Source organism: Poecilia latipinna, unplaced genomic scaffold (assembly GCF_001443285.1).
Source record: "Poecilia latipinna isolate Pla-1442-1.1 unplaced genomic scaffold, P_latipinna-1.0 Scaffold802, whole genome shotgun sequence".
In the NCBI taxonomy this organism is placed as follows: Eukaryota; Metazoa; Chordata; class Actinopteri; order Cyprinodontiformes; family Poeciliidae; genus Poecilia; species Poecilia latipinna.
The window spans coordinates 116870-123449 of NW_015113418.1; the positions used below are offsets into that span (position 1 = coordinate 116870).

The 6580-nt window shown below is 39.9% G+C and overlaps 1 protein-coding gene across 8 annotated transcripts in view; it reads left to right on the top strand.

Moving 5' to 3' along the window:
* hoxb3a (homeobox B3a) overlaps nt 1–6580 on the top strand; it is a 100192-nt gene that overhangs the window by 81152 nt on the left and 12460 nt on the right. Inside the window, exon 1 of one of the 8 annotated variants that reach the window (XM_015047006.1) lies at nt 5193–5566. The exons of 6 other annotated variants lie outside the window; for them this stretch is intronic. The gene's annotated coding sequence lies outside the window, so the exon portion shown is untranslated. Of the gene's footprint in view, nt 1–5192; nt 5567–5738; nt 6184–6580 lie in introns of those variants that run through there. One more of the 8 variants, XM_015047004.1, reaches the window with a different exon arrangement.

The window sequence follows — 6580 nt, forward strand, 5'->3', positions numbered from 1 at the left end:
GTAAGTACAGTGAGTGGACCCATAAGTTAGATATCTATCACGCAACGCGTTTGTTGTAAAGTCCGGTGTTTAGTAAGGTCAGCACTGAATGTGAGGTAGAATAGGTCTGTTAATTATGTAATATTTTTTCACATAGGATGCTCAGACAGCAGAGCAAGGGGCAGAGCAGAACGATGGAGAGGTGGCTGGAGCTTCAGGGCTCCAGGTGAGGTTAGTTCTCAGATATGAAATATACTGTGAAATTATCTCAGTTTATTATGAGCACACCATTATTAAGCCAATGTGGTTTCCCCCCCTTCTCAAAAATGTTCGGTGCTCTTGGGCATTTCACTGGGCGGCCCGGGGGGGGGTAGGGGGGAGGGGGGGTGTCAAGGTCCCCACCAAAACTTAGACCGAACCTACCTTGATGCACAGAGAGTTATGTTGTGCTTGTAGCAAGAAAGGCCAACTGTTGGTGTCCATAAAACATGCTTCCAACAGCTTCACAGGGACAGAGTGAGTATTAAGAAGAGGATGGACAAACAACAGTAACAACTTGCATTTCATCACAAATCTCACGTTAAGGAAAACACAGAGGTCTATTTTGAAACTTTAACATTTTATTTTCAAAACGTCACGCACAAAAATTTAAAATAAGCAGATGGCTAGTGGATGTCAACATGGCTGCCTCAGCTTTCTTTCCTATTTTACTACATCAGTCAAGACCTATAAAGTATTTTCCTTTTTATTTCTGAATAAACAATAATAGCAAACATTAAGGAAATTGCAAGAATTTTTTTTATTTAGATTTTTTTTTTAACTTTTCTGAAAATGGATTTGATCATTAGATTTACTCATGGTGCTCTTTGTCAATTATCTGGTGGCTAAATAAATACTGGCTAAATAAATGATAACTTTCTATGTTAAGTAATCTGTTTGCTACATGACACTAATGCTGTGAGTCACTGACTGTAGGTTTAGTTCATTTTAATTTATGTATATACCAGCAGTTCACACAAAGCCTGTTTTCCCTATGAACAGGTTCAATTTTCAGTTCAATTCAATTTTATGTATATAGCACCGATCCAAGACAAATATCAAGTCACATGTCTCAGGTCCAATTCATATCCAGTTCTACACAATTCAGATCTGGTTACAGTTCATTTTAATAAAGTGAAAATAAGAGCTATTCAAATTCAAATACAGATTCATTAACAAGAGGAGTCTGTATATTATGAAATATTTATCAGTCAAAACAGTTTTCAGTTTCTAAAAAAATGAAAAGTTTTGAATTAGTATTAGACTTTTAGATAGTGAAACAAGAATTCAGCCTTTGCCATGGAAACATTGCTTGAGAATAAGTTTTATATATGTTTTGATGAGACATGTGGACTGAAATAATTGGAATATAGTTTGCTTAAGGGAGGAAAACGTGTCCACCTCTCTAATGAAACTGACAGAAGATACAAAAGATAAAACAGCAGAGTCTACTATGGTCACAATTGCAAAAGAAATAATGATTAAAAATGCTTTTTTGTTTTTAATAGTTTAATGCTGTGACATAATGCATGGTGAAATATGGGTTTCTAACAGTTACTTTAGTTTGAGATTTCCCATAAATTTCACTGCAGTCTAATCCTGCTGTGCTCTCATTTAATCAACAAACCTTGGTGTTGTGATACACCTGCAGACTCTCCCTGTTAAATCTTTAGCTCCTTTGACCTGTGAACTGCACATTGTTACAGCCTATCTGAAAATCTCACACACTCTCCCCAGGAGCTTCTTCTTGAGCTCAAATTTTCACTCCTCAGCAGTTCTGGGGGGCCCTGGAGGAGGCCTCATTGTCTCAGCCTGCAAGCTAGCTGGCTAAGCTTGTCAGTCCCTGCATCAGTTTCTGGGCAACTTTAGACTAGTTCACTCTTGCTCAGTAGCTCCAGAGAGGGTGAGAGGAGGGGGAACACCTACTGCTGGTGCTGAGATGGGGATGGACCTCAGACAGTGCTGTATGTGAGTGCCTGCATGGAAACCATTTGAAAGCAGCAGAGGCAGCAGAGCTGGTAGTGTTGCTGGAGTATACTGGTTCAGAGGTTGGGGGATTTTTTGCTTTTGATTTATGTTTGGTAAAAGTTGACAGGAGTAGAAACAAAAACAAAAGAATTTAATATCATGAGCTGTATGGAGCTCTTCCATGTGGTTATGGATGTTTTTATTTGCTTTTGTGTGTGTGTGTGTGTGTGTGTGTGTGTGTGTGTGTGTGTGTGTGTGTGTGTGTGTGTGTGTGTGTGTGTGTGTGTGTGAGTAGAGTGCTTATGAAACATACAGGACTTAAATGCAACAGCTAATACAACACTAAGTTCTGTTGTCGTTGTCTATGACTGAAGCTGCAGTTATTTATGGGCTGCAGAGTAGAAACAGTTGCTTAATATTTGTACTGTTGCTTTTCCAGACAGTTTGTGCTCTCAGTAAAAGAGATATTTTATGCCATGAATCTTAAGGTTTTCATTACATTTCTTCTCTTTTCTTTCTTTCTTTCTTTCTTTCTTTCTTTCTTTCTTTCTTTCTTTCTTTCTTTCTTTCTTTCTTTCTTTCTTTCTTTCTTTCTTTCTTTTCATTTCTAACTAAATGAAGGTAACTTGGCTGTATTTTCGTTTTTTGTATTTGGGATTTGAAATTCGGCTATATTCTATTAGGCCGGTTTAAAACGAGAGGGAAGCGCCTTGAATATAATAGGATGTGTAAAATGATTACCAGGATCAATAGCAGCTCATATAACTCCCAGCCAAGCTTCATCCTCCCCTCTGCCGCTCTTTGCTTTTATTCCGGGAGTAATTTAAAGGTCAGTAGCCTACCTGTCTGGGGTGTTTCTGTTCCAAACATTCGATCGACTACATGAGGTCAGGGCTGAAGATCGGTTTTTACAGACTTTTTAACTGCATATTTTCCCTTTCCCCCTTCTATTACGGCTCCATCCTCTTTCTCCTCAGTCTCCTCAACTTTTGTTCCTCGAAGCTTTCTGGGAGTGATTTTCTCGATTAAAATATCACAATAAAGGAATCGTCCGGTGAGTGCAGATGTTTTCAATTATTTATATGGGGGAAGAGGAGAACTTATTTGTTTTCTTTGACCTGAGGGTCACAGAAAAAAAAGAATTATCAATAAAGAATTATTATTATTATTATTATTATTATTATTATTATTATTATTATTATTATTATTATTATTATTATTATTATTGTCATCATCAAATATTATTAACGTAGTTATTTCGAAAAATATGTTTTATAATTTATTATTATTATTATTATTATTATTATTATTATTATTATTATTATTATTATTATTATTATTATTATTATTATTATTATTATTATTATTAAAAAGGGGACCTTGGGGGCACAGCTGATAGCATGTGAACGAATTGTAATAGTGCAAACATGATCCAGCTAAAAGAAGGTCAGGCAACCGCGGGTCCAGGCAGCAGGAAACAGTCAGCTCCTCATGTGACAGACGGTTATAAAATATGTCCTTCATAAATGCTGGATACACTGTAACAATGCGTAAACTCGCCTTTCTCCACGCCCAGCTTGTTCTTTTCTTTTTGTTTCTGAAAACGAATGAAAATAGAACAAGAAAAGAAATAAAAATGTTATTTAGAAACTCTCCACAGACTTGCGTAAAAACAGACTGAAAGTCACAATAAAAGTATGAGTGTTTATGACCAGAAGAGTCAGAGTAATTTCCTGTGACCCACATGAGTGGGATCCCATGCAGTCGGATGAAAAATGTCGACTTCCACAAGGAACTGACTCGCGGTTCTGGAAGCCAAGATTCAGAACTCCATCCTAAACACAACCCGTTGACACATGTCTGCCATCGACAGGAAAATAAAAAATAAAAAATCACGGACATCCTTTGCGATTTTACAAGTAAATGCAGTCAACTTGTAATCCGATAAGCTAATTTCTCCATATATTGCAGTCTTCCCACACCACTCAGACACTGAAATAAAAAATAGCTTATTAAGGACTTGGTAAATGAATAACTCGTTTCTTCCCCCAGTCGTAGTGAGCAGGTCCTTGAGTCCATGGAAATGCTGCTTTAAAAGAAAAGTTGCAAACGGGCACATTCCAAGCTCCTACCTTCTACCCACACCGAGCCCGTCCTCTCATTTAAGCAGCCAGCAGCCGCTGCTATCTGTTTTAAAGTCGGGCCGTTTACACACAAGCAAACACGCACACACTCTGTTGGGTGCGAGGGACCTCATAAATCTTACGTAGCTATAAACGACAGCGGTAGCGTCCTGAATAATACAAATAGAGAGGAGGCAAGTTGAGGGAGAGAGATGGAGCTGCTGCTGGGCTGGGGAAAAAAAGATTGCAGAATACTTTATTGTTTTCGTTCGGTTTGAACGTCTTCACCTCCATACAGACGTGTGTTGTTTTTTTTTCTTTTCTTGTAAAATCACAATTTCAGGGTGATATTTAAAATACATCTATCTGTCACATATGCTTGGAACGAACAATTTCAGTTTGTTGGTTTGTTGAGTCGAGCTTGAAGGAAGATTATCTGGATATAAATTGGATATTGTGCCGTGAAAAATGTTTTAGGATAAGCGACCAAGAATTCCTAAATGTTTTGGTGATTTAAGAACAATTTGAATTACTTTTCTTTACTTTTCACAATTATTGTGTTAACTTTACGTTTCTCGTTCTACTTGTATTGTTGCTTATGTATAAGTTATGGTACGGTAGCACTATTTTTTATTTTCAGTACAACTTTATGACTCATTATCATAACACTAAAAGGTTACAAAGTAGAGCATCATGTGCCACATATTTCCAGGTCATTGCGCACTGAAACTAAGCTCACCAAGCGATCTAAGAGATTATGATAGTAGGGTTGTAGTAGGGCCTACTACAGTAATGAAAATGAATGAAATCATATCATTATTATGTAATTGTTCTCGGGTAATCCTAGGTGATGACCAAGTTTGAATCATGACTGAGTGGCGGCAGGGGAAAGTTTGTTTTAAACCGGCTGTTAGGAGATGCTACGGGAAAGTAAAAATGATTAATTTCCGAGTCGTGTGCCAGAGTCACAACTGTGTAACTGTCAGCTGTAACGTGTGTAAATTGTAAAACGTCATCAGAAGTTATGGTGCCGACAAGAAAGTAACCCAAGCAAGGAAGTGTGGTTAGAGAGGCAGCATCTAAATGCGCGTATTCTTTCCATGCAGCTCATTAGCATAATTTGTGACTGACGTTTGATGAGGGAGTCATTGCGCCCATGCGTCCAAGTCCCTTTATTTTGTTTCTGTCTTGAGTGTTGTTGGTGCCTATTCGTGCGTTTTGTTAACACAAAGCTAAAACATCAGAATGCATGAAGAATCAGGAGCAATAGCTCTGTTTGAAGGCTGTGTTGGCTCATGCTCTTAGCCGTGTGCACCAGACATCCCTGCTGCCTACCGGAGACCGACGCCGTAAAACCCAGAAAAGGACGTTTAAAGAAGGAGAGACTTCAAGATCAAAGAGATAAACGAGTGGAACAAAATATAAAGAACGCAGATAAACACCCAAAATGCCATGGGGTAACAATCTGTTTCTCAGAGGTTGTATTGCTGGTTGACTGACTGACTGACTGACTGTCTGGTTCGCTGGCTGGCTGCTTGTACAGAGGCTAAGAAGAGAGAAATTTGAGGCCATTGTTATCAGCTCGAAGCGGTGAAGGCAGCGTTATTGCCGGGGCGGAGGGTGGCGGTGGAGGGGGCGGGGGGCGCGAGCAGGCAGCAGTAGGCTCCCGGTAAGCTCGATCAGCTCATGGGCTAGCTAACCTGGACATAGCCTGCAAATTGCGAGTGTTTATAAATCCTCTTCACCGCCCATTGACGACTGGAAGCCCGTTGTCGCTCCCACTTGACAGCCGCTCGGGGTGCCCGATCTGCCTGACGCGTTGTGCTGCTGCCGCTGGTTCAGGAGACTGTGTTGTTGTGGCGAGAGGCTGCGCTAGTTTGCAGCCTGCACCGGAGAAGCCGCGGGTTGGGGAGAGGAGGCAGGCATGAGGCATGAGGACAGCAAAGCTACCGGATATATAGTTAATTCGATTATTTCTTATTGATACTGATCAAATGGAATCTTTGTGAGGACGTATGATGCGGCGTTGCTGTGTCAGTTCCGGAATGGACCGGGACTGCCGGTGCTAAGGAAGGTAAGATACATCACTGGCAGTCCGTCATACATAAAGTGAACCCAAACTGAAAATCTAGCAGTTGAATTTACGCTATCTTTCCCGGCTGTTGGCTTTGTGAGCGGCGGGTGGCTGGCTCAGTGATTTATGGGCCGTATGACTTGAATCCTGGTTCAAGAAGAGTTCACAATGCTTTTAGCTGCTGGACCTAGCAATCCCCTTCTTCACTCGGTCGTCCATCTCTGTCCTCTCTTCTGCCTTTTTCCTGCTTCTGCTTCTCCTTTTTATTTTGTGGAGCTAACCCATATATTTATGCAAAGCAATGTCGACCATTTTTCTGTTCTTACTTCATGCTTTGTCCGTCAGCATTAATGTGATCATCACCATGCTAATAGGCCTATGTTGTTTAATTATATAT